The sequence below is a fragment of the Saccoglossus kowalevskii genome, chromosome 22 (genome assembly GCF_978046115.1).
Source record: "Saccoglossus kowalevskii chromosome 22, keSacKowa6.1, whole genome shotgun sequence".
Taxonomy (NCBI): domain Eukaryota; kingdom Metazoa; phylum Hemichordata; class Enteropneusta; family Harrimaniidae; genus Saccoglossus; species Saccoglossus kowalevskii.
The window spans coordinates 15242473-15264251 of NC_140662.1; the positions used below are offsets into that span (position 1 = coordinate 15242473).

The 21779-nt window shown below is 33.5% G+C and overlaps 3 long non-coding RNA genes across 3 annotated transcripts; all 3 read left to right on the forward strand.

The window, feature by feature from the left end:
- The first annotated feature begins 2072 nt into the window (after nt 1-2072).
- Nucleotides 2073-6278, forward strand: LOC102809014 (uncharacterized). The gene is made up of 4 exons (XR_438497.3): nt 2073-2326; nt 3401-3580; nt 4449-4526; nt 6147-6278. It is a non-coding gene; the product is annotated as an uncharacterized LOC102809014 (long non-coding RNA).
- A 4454-nt stretch (nt 6279-10732) lies between these two features.
- Nucleotides 10733-15217, forward strand: LOC146729039 (uncharacterized). Its single transcript, XR_014928178.1, has 3 exons — nt 10733-10817; nt 12139-12330; nt 15025-15217. It is a non-coding gene; the product is annotated as an uncharacterized LOC146729039 (long non-coding RNA).
- A 3406-nt stretch (nt 15218-18623) lies between these two features.
- Nucleotides 18624-20894, forward strand: LOC146729040 (uncharacterized). Its single transcript, XR_014928204.1, has 3 exons — nt 18624-18713; nt 19514-19680; nt 20625-20894. It is a non-coding gene; the product is annotated as an uncharacterized LOC146729040 (long non-coding RNA).
- Nucleotides 20895-21779: the final 885 nt, after the last annotated feature.

The window sequence follows — 21779 nt, forward strand, 5'->3', positions numbered from 1 at the left end:
TTGACTAGTAAACAAATTATATTGTATCACTACACACAAACAATGTGAATAATTATAGACAACAAATTACTAATCCCAACCCGTGGTAAAACCTATTTCTCTCAAATCTAGTGTAAAATGCATATTTAAAACAATCCTTGGCGCTTATTTATTGTCAAAACAAAATAATATCAATGACTGGGTTGAAAAATCTTCTTTTCATAAATTTGCAGACCGATTGACATGAAATTTGGCATAATGTTCCAGTGGTTAATCCAGTGGTTTTGCTGCCATTTTGTATCAAACAAAACAAATAAAACAAAAATAACCAAAAATGTGCACATTTCTTTTTCATTAGTGCTTCAATCAATTAACTGCCGATTTTGTATTTAACATGTCTGGTCATAGCTGCATATCAGAAAAATATTATATTTTCGATAAGTCGCGTGATTTGGCCGCATTCTTGGATTATAGGAAAAAAAGATCAAATGTTTAGGAAATTGTTTCTCAAAATTGCTTCCACAGATCAACTAAATAAATATGTATGTCTGGTCATAGCTTTATATGAAAAAAATAATAAAATTTCGATTCTTTACATGGTTTGGCCGCCATCTTGGATTTTGTGAAAACGGGAAATGGGCAATTACATGTATTGTATTGGTTCGATTGGGGTGAAAATTTGTACGTGCATTCTAATCTTAAGATACATTGTTTCAACTGAATGGCACATGGCTAGGTTCTGTGGCTGGGCGCCCATGGGGTGTGGGCTTCTAACTCATTACATTTACAGTTAGAAAGATGAATCCTGTGTTACTATGACAATGTTGAACAAGAGGTTTGATTAAATGACAGATGACCGTATATGGTCATGTAAGCTCATTAATATGCATAACTGTCATGTTTCAAACACTGGTGCAGTTAGTAAGATGAATCCTGTGTTATTATGACAATGTTGAACACGAGATTTGATTAAAATAACAGATGACCATATATGGTCATGTGAGTTCATTAATATGCATAACTGTCATATCTGTAACACTGTTGGAGAACGGAACATGTAACCCGTGCCATGATGAAGACATCAAACAAAAGATGTGACTGACATACGAAATGGCCATACATGATCATGTAACCTCATAAATATGCATAAGCAATACACCCTAATTGTACCCCCAAAATTGTTATCAGTCACATGGTTATGCTGATGTTGAATATAAAGAAATATTGAACATGTTTACACTTCATTATGCAGGGGTATTGGTATCAACACCCCATTTCAATGAGTATCTGCAGTTAACTTTTCTGATAATTCTACTTGGACCTCGCCAATGCTGATTGCAGCTTTAATAATTTCTCCTACTTGTGAATAGCTAATATTTCTGTTGACATGTAAACAACTTTTGATAAATATAACGGCCTAAAAATAAAATAATCTGACACGTCAGGGATACCTACGACACTGAGATACTGGATCAACTTTGCTACTGGGCACCAAGTGGAATTACCAGTGCTAGCAATATTGACGATACTGTCCTGTTTATACAGATCATTCCTACAAGCTCTAAAAGTAATACATGTGTACCAATATGCGATTTAAAGAAAACATAACGAATCTCTTAATGCTTATAAGGTTACTGTATCAAAGGAAACCAGCGAATGCTAGTAAAAATGTACACAAATCTCTGATGTCAAGTAAAAAAACAGAATGCTTAAAGAGTTCAACAATGCTGTGAATCATGGTTTGCCGATCAGTTGCTTTGCGGATTCGGCGATGCTTTTAATGAAGGGGTGGTTGGTAGGTGAGGGAATACAAGCCAGGCTGTGCATCCATTGTATATTGTATGCTACGACTCTGACGCACTTCTTGACTTTGGCACCTAGAACTGCGCCCTCAATGAAACTAGTCGGATACAGTGAAAAGTGGACGAGCTAAACGGGAAGTATTGGGAAATCGTTTCCCACCTTATCCGTGACCTTCATTTTGTTGACCTCTAAATAGGAAGTGAACCGGGCCATGCTCCGCTTATTGTTAAAACCGAGTGACGTCATTCGCTTGCATGCATAATTCATATCAAGGGAAACTGTGCAGAAGTGAACAGTCCTCAGGCCTCTAGCCTGAAATTCTGGCTGAAATTCCTGCGGCATTTCTTAAACACACCTTCGACGTTTGCTTATTTAAATTACTATAGTAACAAATTAGGCATGAGAACCTCTTACTGTGACACGGACGAATAGGGAATAAAATATACATGTCCGTATTCAACCAATAGCGATCCGTGTTACAGATGACGGCTTTACTATGCTATCCCATGGTACTTTGTGTTAACAAATCGACTCAATAGAACAGGTAAGCAGTCAAACGTTTTTCTTGTTGATTTGTTCCTAAATATTAATTGTTGTTCAGTCAATGTGTGTATATCTAATTTATTCAGCATTATTTGCAATTTGTTATATTAGACGGAGTTATTATCACATGACAAAATCGCATTACTGTGATTGATACTCACAATGCAACCATATGGCATTTTAAAAAATCCTAAAAACTTATTCGTATTTTCTTGTTTTCATAGTTTTTGAAAATTTACATTTTTGAGTTTGTTATTTATGCCTGACCGGGTTTTCAGAAGTTAATATGTGTGCAGCAATAATAAAACAATATTCTGGACCTTCAAATATTCGCGTGTAGTTTTACAATGTTGCCGTGGGTACATGAACTGGATTCAACAATCATGCGTTCACACGCAAGCCTGGTCATGTTGATGGCATGTTCATCAAATTGGGAAAGCCGAGAATGTTTTGTTCATTTTAGGAAAATGATGTAATGATTTACAACACAAATTACAATAAAAATACTGCATAAAATAAATAACATTTGACAATAAACAACCTGTAAAAATACAGAGAGATTTAATTAGAACATATCTTAAAATAGTATAGTAGGGATTACTGATAATTCCTCAAATACAATGAAATAATTTGAGGGACAATATTAGGCCTCACAAACATATTTCTCGTTATTTTTCCCAAAATATTATGATATATTGTTCGTTTGCTAAAATATGCTGATATGATGTTTGTTAGGTCAACAAATTATGTCAACTCGTCATAAATTCAACAGAATAAACAACAGTAAAATTCTCAGTATACCTTCTGTGCAGTCATGGAATAAACATTCAAATTTACCTTGAGATGGCTATAATAGACTTTCTTTTGTTTGAGTAAGAAAATAGAAAGAATAATTTGCTAGTTTTACACTTGAATACAAGAACATGATTCTATGTCAGAGACTAGATTCTGATTTATACACTTGTAAATCTAGGAGTCGTCAGTTTGTTCTACTTGCTCTAATGTCAAAGTGAGCCGACATGTAAGTCATATCTCTATTATGTCTTTATTCCCATACATGTTTCATTATAAACAGGAACGCAAAAAACAATAACCACTGTCCGTATATCGCTGCTAATCATACTTCGTACTATTGTCTGTGCAATATGAAGAAACTAGTGTTGCTTCTGGTCGTGTTACTCATTGTGGCCATGTTAATTGATGGTGGTACTTGTGGACGACGACGAAACTTCCGATCATTCACGGGCGACATCGTGTAAGTAACTGTGGTTTCTCATGTATAACACGTTTTGATATTATTTCATAAATTACTTAAATTTTAAAATAAGAAAATTTAATATATGCGTATTATATTTCTGGACTCTGACCTAATAGTGTACATTGGCTCATGTCAGTTAACTATGGACCATTATGCAATGCTTGCTAACAATTGTCAACACTGATATTGTTGTTGTCAATGCATAATTAAAAATATGGAGCATGATAGCCGCATAACTTGTATGTATATGACTTGAAATAGATTAACACTGTCAAATATGTGTTATTAAGATCAAAATATTTTTTTACATTTACAATTCAGATTGAACAACGTAATAAATATTGCATGAAACTGACTACACAGTATATATATTAGCCAGTTACCTTGGTATTTTAAATTTGTTTGAATCTTCCATAATGTTTTGAAAAAATATTAAAACTTGTATTAAAAGTTGTTCGTAATCCATTAAATCCATAACTTATTTGTATAATTTAATTTGTTTTAAATTCAGATACATACTCTCAGACTTTAAATGAAATGAAAAACGAAATAATATAGAATACAATCCATGGATCAGTAGACGCAATTTTGGAGGTGTTTTTTGAATTTGATTTGTTTTCAAATTGTTCCTTTTTTTTGTTCATTCATGGTTTACACTACATGGCAAATATTTGTATGTATGTGTATAAGCTAAGCATCTTTGATTAGATGTGATACTTGATCAATAATCACCCAAATATGAGCAATATATACACAAACATTACACTTTCTTTCAAGAGATGAATAACAAAAATTGTCAGAAGTATATTATAGAATGTTATATACAAATGAAAGCAATCACTAATAATATTTCTTTGTTTTTCAGTGAGAAAAAACAAGATGACGAAATACAATTTATAAACCAGGATGATATTGTGTTACCTTCTGGACAGAACTTGATCTCGTAAGCAAACAATGCTTATAATCTTATGTTTTCTATTGCATTTGGCAGCATGAACTTAAGTGATTGAATCCTTGACTGAATGTGGCCAGCCTAAGATCAATCATATATCAAACTTGACCAATAATCACACAAATATAAAAAATGTATCAATATTAGACTACATATGGTGTACTATTATATTCTCGGGCGGACATCCGGGCATTTTTCACCGCATGGCTACTATCGCGGTGAATACAAAAGCCGAAAACTCTCAGAAAACGGTACTTCGGAATAGTTGTTAAGACTCCCCTGAACAGTGTAACAAGATTACCCATGCGTGTGTAACGCATTTAAATGTCATTGTTCAGAATTACTTCAAAGTTGAGTTCCTGTTGTTTTCTTGAATTTTCACCGGCTCTTCGCTCGGCGTTCCGCGTTCCTCAACAGCGCGCGCAGAGCCCATAGAAATTCGTGCTACAGTGCTGCGCGTCTTAGTAACATGGAACGTCTTGTGACGTAGCGACGCCCCCGAAAATACAATTAATGTACATAATTATAGACTAAATATCACGAAACCTAAATCAATATGATATATCCTATATAAAGTATGACAAATACTGAAGCAAACGTGGCCAGCATCAGACAAAATTGCGTCAGTCATAAACAAAAGTAATATGTGTAATCATCAGGTAATCTGATATTTATAGATTAACGCCTAACTAATGCATTATGCCACACCAGAAACATCGGCAATTTTTTGCATCTATCGTTCAAAAGATATGGAGAAATACAAACTCTCTTATATGATACCCCAGAGTATAGTCAAACTCATTTATTGAAAGAGTAATAACAAATCAATGACTGGATCCTACTGAGAAGAATTTGTTGGTAAATTGTTCTAAGTATTGAACGTATTGTTGAAATACACAATGTTTTTTTGATGCCCATGGATATGCACACATTTTCGATATTAGTTTATTCCATGTGCTGGATTTTATAACTCTAAATATTGATATATTGATTGATAATTGAATTGGTTGGTTGTTTTTTGTTTGTTTGTTTGTTAGTTGATTAATTTTCTGGGAGAATGATTGGTCGAAAAATTGCTTGAGTATCACCGATGTATTTCATTCACTTCCACACATAACAATACGTTACAATTAATGAGGAACATTCACCTAGCCATCTTTTAATATTCGATGTCCCTACAAATCTGTCCTAGGTAAATTTATATTGTGTGCACACCTTTTTAGGTATCATTGAGGAATGTGATGTTTTATACCATCGTCGTGCCCAAGTGTGCATGAAGTGTTGAACAACATGAGTATGATATTCCGAAATTACTACACCAAATGAATAAGTAGACTAGAAGTATTTATGTTAATGAATATCAAAACAATCAATGAATATTTATAAACTGTCATGAATTATGTGTGTACCATAATAATTAAATTTTCCATGACAAAATATCTTTATTTGACCGAAAAAAAATATTTGAAGCTATATTTATGCAAATACAAATTGTTGGAGTTAATCATTCACATGCATAGATATAGGTTTGTCAAATACATTCACAAACATTAAACCTTCTGTTACATTCAAATAAAATCCATTACTAAATAATTTGTCATTGTTTTTCAGTGATAAACGAGGTGAAGGCGAGATACAGGCCTTGGAACCATAACAATACTCATGTCTTTATTGGTTTAAACATACCTCGTTTACCTTGTATAGTTTGTAGATTCAATCAATAAAGTCTTGCTTCATAAGCTGCATCTTGTGCATCAATTGGTTTTGTTATTATTTAAAGTCGTGGTGGTAGATTGAATTAATATAAACAATACTTGCAAATAGACAGTCTCAAAATATAAAATCATTTTGATTCCCAAATTTCGCCGTTTCGATAGCAGCTGTTATAGCATGATCTAATTAGCCAAGGCTTTTTGAGATAGAAGTTTATTTTAATTAGTTACGAGGATTAATATCCGGTTTTGCAGACATTACCCGAATAAACTATACCACGAAAGATTAGTTTTCTACAAGGGAATTGCAAAGTACGAATACTGAGAACTGAGAACACTGAGATTAGGTCACGCACATTAAAGAATTCTTACACATATTGATGGCAACTGTTGTGGGAAGATTGATAAGAGAATACAGCATTCATTTTCAATCAATACAAACCCATGTTACATACAGTAGGTGGGCATTTTTATCAACTTGTGAAAGTGGGGAATGTATTGTTCACTTTAAGAAAATAATGTTTAGACTCAAAATACAAATTATAATGAAAACTACAGTATAAAATACAGAGAAACGACTCATAAAAATACAGAAAGATTTAAGTGGAACCTATCTTAAAATAGTATAGTAGAGATTACTGATAATCCCTAGAATACAATAACATTAGGCCTCACAAAAATAAATTCATAAATAAATTTATAAATTCTAAGGAATTAACAACATTAACCGTCACAGCAAAAACACTATATTCCCATCATTGTTGGAAGTGAGTGTAATGTGGTTGAAGGTCCAGTCTTCCACCTGCTTCCACCTGCTTCCACCTGCTTCATCATTGGGTGATGTAATGTTTCCACCCCATGCGCACTCATGATATTATAGGGGGGTGTCCAATATTAACATCAACCACGGCTATTGCGAGCAAAACAACTGAACACGCATATTAAGATAATGTCAAGTAAATAATTTTAATTTGATAATTAACATAGGTGGGTATTGTGAGCTGAGTTGTTTGATTTAACAATGTATCACCATGCGTTAAATTATTTGCTTCACACAGTATTCTCCCTAGGTTCATGTATAATATGTATATATGTATATACTCATACATTTTTGTAGAGGGCTGTTTGAGGTAGTTTTATCATATCTAACACGATCACATGAATGGGAGTGACTGTGGTTATTTCACTATGGGTTGAGTTATGTGAAAGCATCTATACCACAGCCTACACATGGTGTAAAAGGAGACTAATAAACAACTATATATTATTCACTATGGATGTATGAGCTGATTTGATAAGATTTCGAAGTGTCAAATAAATTGAAACAAGCTCGATCCATGAATGGCGCTAATAAGGGTGAATGATTTATTCCACTGCGATCCATGTTTGTATTAAAATGAATTATGACAAAATGCGCCTGCGATAAAATATACATTGGCATAGGTTTGCACCTGATAGGAATGTGTGTGAATGTGACAATTTTATACAGATAATATTATGTGAAAGCATTTTATACTACGGTCTACATAAACATGTGCGACGTAGCTGTCCACCATGGATGTATGAGACGATTTGACACGATGTCATTAAATGTCAAATAATTTAAAATTAGCTCATTTAATGAACGGCGATAATGAGAGTGAATACAACCCACGTGTTTATTAAAACAAATTTTAACATAATACGAAGAAAAAAAATAGACGTCGACATAAGTTTGCATCTGATATGAATGGAAGTGAATGTGGTAATTTCACTATGGTAAACTACAATTTACACATGGTGCATACACCAGAATGATAAACTTATGTGACGTACTTATCCGCCATGGATGTATCATGATTTATATTTCGGCTTAATGGTGGTTGCCATGACATCTACTGATAATGGTTAAATGATGAGGCCAGATGACAGGACTGATTGAGATTAGTCGATACATTCTCATGAGTTTGCGATTTCAAACTTATGCGGTACCTTGGTCGTAGTCCAGAACTAATGATGTATACTAATGTCAACTGTGGAATGTTATTACAAGACCATTAGCGCCCATAAATATATAAACTGACGTTGACAATATGATAGTGGTTTTCCTAATATAGTGACGATTAATCAATTGTATTATGATGTGTAAAACCTTCATGTGATTGGCTGTTTGTTTAGAGGCAAAACCTCAAAGTCTCTTATACTCTAATGGTTGACAAGTAATAAAAGTGCTTTGAAGCTGTCTCGGGAAGAAAAGCTCTAGTCAGTCGGAGAATCGAATGTGACACGAATTAAGCTTCTGCGTGTTTATGTGAGTCCAACGTGGAGAACAATCAAATCCCGGTTACCAAAGTGAAAAGTTTTGAAACATCAAAAATACTATCACAGATGTATGAGACGAATTGACATGATTTGGGACAATGTCAAATAAATTTAAATCAACTCATTCCATGCTTAGCGATAAATGAAAATGTAAATGTATTTATTTGAATATTAACGTGTGGTCCTTGTTCTTCGTTTTAAAGATTAGGGTGGGGTTTACTTTAAACAGAAGAACGAAGAATATACTAGTATATGTTATGATTAAACAGCAGGAATATTCTGTCTTCGTGCTTTGTTCTTGTTCACACCCGTCACCGAACCACCTGATTAATTGAAAGGTGCACCACTTAACTTTAGGGACTATGAGTATGGAAAATTTCAGACCATTTACGTTTTCTCAAATGGATTGATAAAAACAACAGGCGACGAAGACAATTTGAAAGGATAATATAATATATAATTGAAAGATATTTGAATGTAATGAACCACATCACATTGAATATAGTACCAGAATCTAAGAGATTGTACTATTCAGATTGCTAGTTAACTCTAGTAGTTGTCTCTGTGTGGACACCTCTATGTGTTGATGTGTGATCTGATAGATAGACATTCAATAATATTTCGTGACTTTACCTTATAATCTTTATCATGGATAATTTCTCTCACCTGTTGAAATAACATGTATCAACATACTCCCTGAACATGAACATGATTATATCGAACACCGAGTTTAGAAGAGCGGGACCCTGGTTGAAATCAAATACGAGGTGTTCGACAAAACATTTTGAACTACGCAATAACTGATGCCTTGTGAATGCCCGATATGTCGGATAGTGACACGTCTGTCATTCATTAACATGCGATGGATGCCTCAACCTGATTGTCCGTGGTCGCAGAATTTTAGCGTCCAGACCTTTGGTCATCTTTCGTGCTCTCCTTGCCTCGCTTAAAGTTAGCAACCCACTTCTTTACAGTTCTTTACAGTGACCAAGTGTCGTGACCATGTGGATTTCTTTGGTAGCCATTCCTTCTTTATAGAGATACTTGATCTCAGCACGAGATTCTGTCACATACATTTTGTGATTTTCATCTCACCTGCTGATTTTAAATGGCCACCACGTGCTAATTAATGAATACCTAAATTTGCATTTTCATAGGTAGTGACTTAAGACAGTATAGTATAAAGTTATACTCCAGAATAGAAGTTCCGCCCCTTGTTTCATAGTGAGGTCGTGAACTTATTGACCCCCCCTCGTATTTCATGATATGTCTTATATTTGTCATCTACGATTGAATATGTATGATTTACCCGTGATATCGTCCCAGTAAAACGTAGTAATATTGCGTTTTTCTGTGTTTATTCTCCATAACATTGAATGATGTGTATTACTCTTTAATAATAGCATTCGTCATGTTGTATACTAGTGACCACAGCCACCAAGCGACAAACGACAACATTATTATTGATCTTTGGATCCTGTTACAGTCATATTTATGATGCATATATATCATTATAAGTTAATATATTAATTTAGAGCCATATACTATTCAAACAAATTATGAAATAGTTTTGATTTTACGACTTCATCGGTTGTTTGGTTTAGTTTAGATTTGATTGCGGTTGGTATAGCATGATCTAATTAGCCATGGATATTTGATAACAGTTTACTGAACAAGTCTTCTTCGGCGATATCCATAATAAAATCAGGTTCACTCATTACAATAGAATGAATGTTTACGATACCTCGAAAAATTAATTAACTAATTTGTTGACATTTTCCAGCAACTAATTAGCATAGCCTGCGTGTGCGTTATTGTATAATAATATACCAAGTATTAACGCTTGTAAACGCCCTCACGATACATTACATGTTTTCTTTCCACTGATACTGAACAGAAAATTATTGACATTCCATGCAAGTCACGAAGCAACCAGCCAATCACGGATTCCAAGGACACGTCAATGCGCAATTTATTCACTACTACGATGACCGTAGTGAAAATAAATACGCTTTGATGTTGGTCACTGGTTAAAACACTGAAAATACCTGCTGATCACGGGCACGAACGAACAGTGGAAAAAGCACATAGATCAGTGACATTTATTTTGTAGACCTCTAAACAAGAAGTGAACTGAGCCATGCTCCGCCTATCATTAAAACCGAGACTCGTCATTCGCTTGCATGCATAATTAATATCAAGGGAAACTATAAGGGTTACTTTGCTATCCCACAGCACTGAGTGGTAACAAATAGACTTAATAGAACAGGTAAGCAGTCAATATTTTTGTTCCTAGATATTAATTGTTGTTCAGTCAATGTGTGTTCGCTCGCCTCTAATTTATTCAGCATTATTTGCAATATCAGACGGGGTTATTATCACTTAAAAAATCGCATGACTGTGATTGATACTCACAATACACCCATATGGCATTGTAAATAATCATCAAAGTGTTTGTTTTTGGGGGGTATTCATAGTTGTCGAACATTTACAATTTTGATTTTGTCCTTTATGCCTGTTTTCCAGAAGTTAGATTTAATATGTGTGTAACAATAATAAAACAATATTCTGGACCTTCGAATAATCGCGTGTATCATATGCCCTGTGTAGTTTTACAATATAACCATGGGCACATGAAATGGCTTCAACAATCATGTCTCCACACACAAGCCTAGTCATGTTGATGGCATGTCATCAAAGTGTGAAAGCCGGGAATGTATTGTTCACTTTACGAAAATGGTGTAAATACTTTAAATACAAATCATGATGAAAATATTTTATAAAATAAATAAACAACCCACAAAAATACAGAGAGATTTAATTATAACATATCTTAAAATAGTATAGTAGAGATTACTGATAATCCCTAGAATAACATTAGGCCTTTCAAAAATATATTTTTTTTTCAAAATATATCTGTTGTGATATTTCATTTATTTAAAGTATGGAGACATGATATTTTTTATTGCACATTATGTCAACTGGTCATAAATTCTGGGGAATAAACAACATTAACCGTCACAGCAAGTGAGTGTAATGAGGTTGAACGTCCAGTCTTCAACCTGCTTCATTATTGGGTGCTCCCATCTCATGCACACTGATGAGGGTAGGGGGTTGTTGTCCAAGATTAACATCAGCTACGCCTATTTAGAAGCAGGCAACAACATCAACTATTAGGAGCAGGCAACTGAACATGATAGCTACAAATATATGTGAAGTAATGACAAGTAAATATAATGTTAAGCATTATATCAACTCACATTTCACAGAATAAAATCGGCACAATCATGGAATAAACCTCAGAAAACTAATAAAATACTAGCTGTCCAAGAATAAATATTCACATTTACCTTGAGATGGCTATAAAAGATTTCTGTTTGTTTAAGGAAGTAAAAAGTATAAGTTGTTACTTCTATACTTAAATACCAGAACACAATTCCATTTTAGAGATTAGGCACTGATTTATCAAATTGTACATATGTGAGTTGTCTATGTTCAGTCTTTCTACTCGTTCCAGTGTCAAAGCGAGCCATTTTGTATATCATATATTTATTATGTCTTTATTCCCATACATGTCTCATTATAAAAAGGAAAGCAAAGACCAAACGCCACTGTTCGTTTATCTCTGTTATTCATACATCGTGCCATTGTCTGTACAATATGAAGAAACTAGTGTTGCTTCTGTCCGTGTTACTCATTGTGGCCATGTTCATTGATGGTGGTGGTTGTTGGAGAAGAAGACGAAGACGAACGGGCCTCCGAGCAGCAGTGAGCAATCTCATGTGAGTAATTGTAGTTTTGTATGTCAAACAAACTGATATAATTAAAAACAAGAACACATTTCGAAAAAGCCTTTCAATGTATTGTATATATTTTTGTATTCCTTAACCAACTGATCAGCATAATGTAATGGGTTTTGCATCATCTTCAAATTATTCTTATAAAACGATGATTATCGCCCCTGTTTGTATGTCATTACAGTTTACTTATATCAGCAAAGAAAGATCAACTTATAGAGAAGTTACTGCACTATAAAAAACAGATACATATAATAACAAATGGGCCCACTTGAATGCTATGAATGTAATAATGGATGGGTTTGATTGAGAAAAACAGACCAAAATGACCCTGAGGGAGTAATAAGTGATCCCCTCTCCATTGCAGAATTTTCCAGACTTTTTAATATTACTGATCACTGAGTGTTCTTCTGCTAGTCCTGTCAATTTCAATTACAGTCAAATTACCTAATTTGCATATTTATGTAAATAAATGATTTAATTTTTGAAAACTCATGTAATACATCAAATGAAAAGATTTTTGGGGAATTCAAATCTGAAATATAATCATAAATGGGAATAACACCGTTTGATATTATTGAATTTATTTATAAATAACCCAAAATTGAAAATAAGAACTATATAGTTAAGCTAATAGTGTATTGGTTCATGTAAGTAAATTGTGGTACCATATGCAATGAGTGTTAACAATTGGCAACACTGATATTAATGATAAATGGAGAACGGAAAATAATTTTGCCATTTTTTGTGACAATTGAATCTCAAAATATGGCGCATGGTATAAAAAAGATTAAAGCGGGGGAGTCGTCACCTGCGCATGCGCCATATGGCCAAAGCGTGTCATTGTTTACAAACAAGCGTCTACCCGTTTTAGCGTGTGTTGTTATCGTCGCTTGGGACTCAATTCCCGCACGTGCGCAGACGACGTCCCTTCCACTTTAATATAATATTCAGGTATACAATTCAGAGTGAAAAACATTTAATGTAGAATTCAATGTTGAAATAATTCCATGGATCGGTAGAAATATTTTGTGAGGTGCTGTCATATTGGTTATAACAATATTGATTTGTTTCCAAATTGTTCATGCTTGCACTACATGGCAAATATATTTATATACGTATTTTTATTATAGTACAAGATAAGCTTGTATATATAATGTGTATAATATAGGAAATACTGGAATATATATGACCAGCATTATACCAAATTTGGTCAATCAGTTACTAAACAACGATGTCCAATCATTAGTAAAATGTGGTTATTTATAGATCAACTCCTAAATAATGCAACACATTACACCACATCAAAAAAAATCGGCAATTTTATGTTCAAAAGATATTGACAAATACTATATAGCCAAACTGTAATGTTTCTTTAATCTCTTAGACTGTGAACAAATACGGAGGCATATAGTACATTGCTGAATAGACTAGGCAGATTATGCGTAATGTTCACTGCGATTTATCTTCATGAATTGATACCCAGTATCACTTACATTGGCAGACTGTCTGTGAACGTCATATATAAATGTAAACGGTATTTAAAGTAGCCAGTGTATAAAATACAAATTATGATGAAAAATACTGTATGAAATAAATAATAAACGCCGATAAACAACCCATAAAAATACCGAGAGATTTAGTTCGAATATATCTTAAAATAGTATAGTACATATTACTGACAATTCCTTAAATACAATGAAATTGAGTGTCAACATTAGGCCTTGCAAACATACTTCTCATTATTTTTTCAAAATATTTAAAAAAGATCCTTGGCGCTGATTAATTGTTTAAAAACCATTGCCCGCTATTTCATTTGAGTTTTGTTTCAATATTAATTGACAGATTGATAGCAAATCAATGACTGGGTCGTAATGAAAATAATACGACAGAAATAATATTCCAGTCTGCCTGTAAGGGGTTCTTACTACTGAAACAGTTGTTGTTAAAGTGCTTAATGATTTAATGATGCCTATATATGACCGCAAAATTTAAATTTTTTTAAAGTGCTAGATTTTATAATGTTGATATTAATATTAATATCGTTATTGATATCTTGGTTGGATGGTTGGTCAAAGTCGTTTTGGTAGCACCGACGTTTTTCACTCATGGTTTAGATCTTACTCAAGTGACAGGCATCAATACGTTAAAATTCATCGAGCCATTATTTTAATTCTATGTCATATTTTATTTTGTCTCAACACCTTCCCACTCTGTGGTATCATTCCATTATATTCCATTTTTATTTTATTATGTGTGTATGCATGTGTACATGTACATTGTGAGACAACTTAGGGATAATATATTCCAGAGTTACCACATAAATGTTAAAATTTAAATGCAGTATTTGTGTTGGAGAATATCGAAACACTAGGCGAATATTTATAAAATAACTATAATGAATATCGTCTGTACCACAATATTTAAGAACCCCGGGACAAAAACTCTTTATTTGACTAATACATTATTTGAAGCTATGCCTCGTGTAAATGTATTATGTATATGCATACAATATAATCACATAAAAATACACTTTACTATTGTGCACAATCGCTAGTGGGATTCTTTTTATAAGATGAAAACGAAAATTCACATTAGAAGAAATCGGTAGAATATTTGTGATTTGATAGTTCATACAAATAAATTCCGGCACTAATGATACTTTTTTTTGTTTTTCAGTGATGAAACCCAAGATGACGTTGGAGTTGGTAACCAGGATGATACTAGTACCATGTCACCCTTTGACAAAATCTTGAAACGATAACAATATTCATGTCATTCTACATGTCACGTCAATTCTGAATAGATGTTAGATTGTTATACCAATAAAGTCTAGCTTTACTTTCTGCATATTGTCACAAACATGCACAAACTATTGTTGTTATTACCTTAAGTCACAGTGGTATAACTAGTAATACAAACAGTCTTAAATTTTAAAACCATTTTCAATTGATTCCTCGACTTCATTGTATTGTTTATGTACGATTCGATGGCAGTTATTATAGCATGATCTATTTAGCCAGGGCTCTTTGAGATAAAAGTTTACTACGAGGTCCGAAGAAAATGTCAGTATACGTAGACAAGAAATTACATGGAAGTACGAAATTAAATATAACACTGAGATTAGGTCAAGTACATTAAACAATTCTTCCACTACGCTGTGCGAGTTCCAGTACTATTTTCTAAATCCATGTTGCACAATACGTTCTGTCTTGGAATCGCCGTGTTGAGGATTGCGTACCCATGAAATCACCCTACTCGTGTTCACGGGTGGATTTTGAATCTGTTAAAAGTTTTAACTCACTTCATGTAAAGTAATGGCAGAAATAAAAAAACAATTAGGGCACACCAGATGATTAACAGTTACCGATGTGTCATAACTTATTCCATGCTTATTACATCAATAGTGTCACAATACTTCAAATGAGATTCGATGAACTGAACTGGTTCCAGCTGTTTGCGAAATCATGCATCAACAACTTAGGAATATATTATTTAGGAATATATTATTTACCTGAAGCAAACAAGGTGAGGACTTAAAAAACAAATTACAATAAAAAAAGTCCGCCGAATATCAATATTAATTGCTGATGAACAACACAGAGAGATATAATTGCAATGGTTGTGTTGACGAATATCGAAACAATAGGTGAATATTTATAATATGTTATTGCATTGTCATTGTCACACTGTAAGTCCTGCTTATTGCTATTGAGAGGGGCACCCACAGAACTCACACTGGACAGGGGGTTCTTTCACTGCTACAATTGGGGTAGGCAAGACAATAGTGCTGGAAATGAAATACACATACACCAAAATGTAAAGTTCAAGCTCCTGGCTTCAATACCTCTCAAAATAATTACACGAAACAAAGCACAGAAAAATACAATGAATAAATTCACTAAAATAGGAGTTTGCCTAGGGAAGTGTGAATTGATGATAACACACAGTTCCAGAATGTTGAAATTGATGACTCTTTTCAAGTCTTGCCTATTTATATGCATGAATGCTCCAGATTCATGTACACTACCTTGGTTAGCACATGAGCCAATCAGAATGTGGTCTTGCCAGCAGCTGCCCCAGGCAGGCAACTCAGTAGATCTTAAGCATTCTTTGTCATATAAATCCCAAGCACCCCTGGTAGATTCCAATTGTCCTTCCAGAGTTGTAAACATCCTTTGTTATGTAAATCACAAGCACACCTGGTAGATTCCAATTGTTTTAAACAAGTATGTCCTGTCAATCACCTTTATGACAGTTATTACATGGCAATGCACACCGTTTCTTTCCATGATTCCATGCACACTACTATTTGCAGGGTTTGAGGTAATATGACAAAAACATAGAATAAAGGATGCTGACAGTTGTTATGTCACTAGAAACATGATTTGAGAAGGTTAAACCCTGATGGCTGAACCTGGGACGAAACCATTGAGATGCATATAATAACCTGCTATGGAATGTTTTACAACCATGGAATTAAGAATATAATAATAATTACCTTGAACATGAATTCTCCTCACCGAAATCAAAGCTTTGTAGTTTAGATGTACATGCACACAATATTAAGTACCACAAACAGATTCATCGCGACCTCGTCTCATCTGCATCATGTAAATATTTTGTTCTCGGCATTCATCAGGAAGACCGATCTTATCACAATAATTATTCCGTAAGGGATCATTCGTGATGTTAACATTCGGGTATTTCAGGCAGACGTAAGTTTATAACATAATAGCTGTCGAAGACTGTCGACAGTGCTCAGGCCTAATGTGTTAATATACTAAATCGGCTTTTGCACGAAATGCCTCAGGTTATGTATTTGGGCGACAGAGAACTTACAGGAAACGTGTTAGTAGCAAAGTAATATTCAAAATACGTGACATCTTAAGCTGGCACTTATTATGGCAACTTTAAGGGGAGGAATAATTATAATACACTTTCATATTCAACCAATAGAAATCCGTGTTACATTTGCTTATCTCACGATAATGTGACCCAATTTATTAACAGGTTCAAAAATATTTGCTGTGGATTTGTTTCAATATTGTTATTAAGTGTTGCTCAGTCAATGTGCGCTTGTATCCTACATTATTTCCAATTTACTATATTAGACAGAGTTAATATCACATAACGTAATCTTGTGATAGATACTCAGTTCAAAATACGGCAATATGGCATTGTAAATATTATTCAATATTTAAGACATTAACATTTATCCTTGAATGGGTTTCAGTAATTAGTTGTAATAGAGATATAAAAATAATAAAACAATATTCTTGAGATTTGATTAATTACCATTAGTTTTGCCATATGCTCGCCAGAACAGGCTCCAAATTTGTTTACACTAATGTATTTAAACACACGGCGAACTATGTTGATGGCAACTTGTGAAATTCGTGAATGCATTGTTCACCTTAAGAAGACAGTGTAGATAGTTAAAATACAAATTATGATGAAATATTACTGTTCAGGAACAATATTGATATACTTCCCAAAAAGCAAGAGAGAGATTTATTTCAGACGAATATTCAAATAGTAAATTGCAGATACCTTTTGATCTCTCAAATACAAGAAAATCGATAGCCAGCATTAGGCCTCGCAAAAAACGAAATGGTCAATTTTGTTTTGAAAGTTTCATTTGTTGTGATTTATGCATACGTTCAATCTATTCGTCAACAGAGGGCGATCATCAGTAGTATTACAAAGTGGCGAAAAAGGTAGGCTTGCACATATTTTGGTGGTGTGCAGGTGTAAATTTTCGTTGTTAGACCTCAGGTCAACTTGTGATAAATCTCACAAAAAACGACAGTCACGGGCCACAGAATAAAATCGGTGAAATCAATGAATAAGCATAAGTTTATGTGGTAATAATTTCACGAGGTTAACTTCTAAATCCAATGAATTTAGCCAAACAAAATCTTGCCCTGAATACAGAATATGTCATTAACTAGTCGAACTGTGAGTCGATGGCATACAACTTCACATATTCTTCGCATCTACCGAATGTTGTGAATATAACTAATTCATTGGTCAGAATATAGCACCTTGGCATATTCACGAGTAAATTAAGTCACTCTGTACGTTAGATCTCCCTCAGCTATCGAGGGTATTGCAATCCATGCGTCACTGACGACATATCATCTCTCGTATGCCCGACGAGAATATCTGGATACAATCGCGTTTAATAATGGAAAACATTGTTTTACACATCTTCATGGCAGATATTATGAGTGGACTACGCATTCATAATCAACCAATAGCAAGCCGTGTTACATACAAGGGATTTGCTATTATGGACTATCTTAGGGTAAATAAATTACACGTTCCACGTGTTAATAAATCATTTCGATATAACGCGTTGACAGGTAAGCAATATAACTTATTTGCAGTAGATTTGTTTCTAGGTGATAAAGATAAAAATGTGAATTTGCTCTTCTTTAGTGTTGTTTGCAATTTACCATTTGCAGACTTGATTTGTATTATAGCGTTTGTGTGTATTCCGAACATATGGTGTACAAAATTCGCCTGAACTGGTTCCAGCTGTTTGCACAATCATATATTTACACATAGTATAGCCCAGTATTTTAGCACATCAACAACTTGGTAACGTTAGAAATATATTATGCCTTGAAGCAGGTCAGGTATAGACTTAAAACAAAAATAACGACAACAACATCCATTCAAAATCAATAATATTTGCCGTTAAACAACACAGAGAGACCTATTTTAGATGTATCTAAAAATAGTATGTAAGTCAACTGATAATCCCCAAATTACAAAAGGCCTCGGGAAATACTGCTACTGTACAAATGGTTTTGTTTGCTGAAATATTGGAATATTTTATTACTAGTTTGATCCTTTAGTCAACTGACGGCGCTCTTTAGTTGTTGATTAAGTGGAAAAATATATCCTTTATTTGATGGTGTGAACGTTAGGACGACATTTTTTGTTCGGCTCGGGTCAAATCGTCACAAATTGACAAACATCGGTAATAAATCTGTAGCAAACAAACATATTTTCGTTGAAACATACATATGTCCGATAAGAAAAATCAATACGAATGTAGAAGCATTAGCTAGCTGTTTGTTCTCAAAGTAAAAAGAGCCAACACATTAATGTAATGTTAATTATGTATTCTTTCGTGTACATTTATCATTTTATTCAGGAAAGCAGGGAGACAAAATCACTCTATCATTGCAATTGTTTTTCCTACATCGTACTATTTTCCAACATGAAGAAACTCGTGCTGCTTCTGATCATGTTACTTATTGTGACTTTGTTTATTGATGATGGTGATTGTAGGAGAAGACGACGAAGACCATTAAATTTCCCGTAAGTAAATGGCTCCCCGTGTTATTCCTGTTTGACTTAAATCCATAAGAAAATCAGGTTCGCTGATACGATTTCAATTGAAAAACAATAGTTTACTAAATTAATGTGACCAATTCTCATTATTCTAACAGCAACCGATTATCTTAGTCCAAAAATAGCATGACCTCTGTATTATTCCTACCAGAGAGGTGATATTTTGTAATATCACTGGATTATAATTCACATGTATATGATATGAATAGTACGTCACAGTACAGACGAACAACATAACGTCCTGGAAATAACTAACCAAACTAATTATGCAAACAAATAGATATAATATGATAAAACCATTCACATAAAACAGTACAATTTCCTGTATAAGTGCAGAGATAATATGTTGAGAATATGACAGAACGACATGGATTCGCCCTGGTATCTGTGAATATGGTACTGTTATAAATTACAGGCGTATTATAGTATGCTTAATATTTTCGTTCAGAATTATATTATTTATGTTACTATAACGTCAGAGATTCGAATTGCCGTGTCTGTCTAGTCCTTTCAAGGTTGCATTATGAAATTTGGTAAAATAAGAAAACAACCGATAGTTACAAGAAAATTCCGTAATATATTTCGAAAAACTTATATAAAAATTTATTTTATATGCATACTCAATAATAATTTCCACAATTACAGTCTACACAATATTACAGAAAAATAGCAATGTTGTCTATATTTTTGCATTTTATTTGTCTTGAATTATGATTGAAAAAAGTTGAATAAAATTACAAACTATGTATGAACAATAACTTATATATATATATATATGATTATACTTGAAATATTGTAAAACGATATTATTTTTATTTCACGGAAAATGACCTAGTAATCGGTGGTATACATGTAATAATTGATAGTACACACTAAATGTAAGCAACAACTAATAATACATTCTTTTTCAGTTCTAAAAGATATGAAAACGCGGACATGGAAGATGAAGCAAACGTACAAGCGTGCGAGGCGGAAAAACAGGATGATACTATGTCACTCTCTAAAGAAGTAGAGAATTGAAAACAATAAAAGGTCTATATAACATAAATATACCTTATATGTTGAAAATCATTGTAGATTTTAAAAAAAGATATCATGTCGGTATATTATTAAATTGTTTTGCTTTCAGAAATGTTCTAATTTTTCGAAGAGGGATTAAATGAATGCTATGCTAATCACAATCGTAATGAGTTCTTTAGCAATGGTTAGTAACCATTCATTTGTTGTACATTGTACATTAACACAAACTTCCTGTCATATTATAATGTCTACTTTGCCAGGGGTGTATATGGTGCAAAGGCATCCAAGCGCAGCATATAGAACCGAGCAAGATTCAACATGGCCCCCGATTAGTGTTACTTAATATGCTCTAGCTCTCGTATGTATCAAAGCCTTTAACAACCAATTGCACAGCGCCTCTGAACAATACTTCGTATTTCACTGATTGATTGATAGTTTTATCATGCGTTAGCAAATTCCTGTGAATTATACAACATTTGGAAACACAGTATTAAAAGCAGAACCAATGACAACCAGAGGTAGTATAGTCCAGGCCACTCTTAGAATGGCAGCAAAAAACAAAATCTAAATTTAGATTCAGATGACAAACGTGTTGAAAGAACGTGTAATTACTGGTGCATTTAGCGGCAACTTAGACAGTGATAGTACGTTTTTACATAGTTTTAATTCGGTCATTTGAAATTTCAAAAAAATAATGACTACATTTAAATCAAAACTACGCATGATGAAGGCGAATCAATCTATGTTCACGAGTGTATGGTAGTAAAAATATGTGGAAATTATTTTACAAAACAGAAAAAGAGTAAAATGTATAATCTACAATGCATGTTGGGAAATGCCAAGTTGTCTCCAGCCACATTTCAGGACAATACAATCTTCACTCACCCCACTCTTAAATTCATCTTTATCCACATTCTACTATGATATTTTGTGTTTTTGGTTTTGTCTGTAAATGTATTTTCAGTGATGATTTGCCCTTTGTCTATTAAACATTGAACATATTTGTCAAATTTTATGGTGAAGTTAATGAGTAAAAATATGTTTTG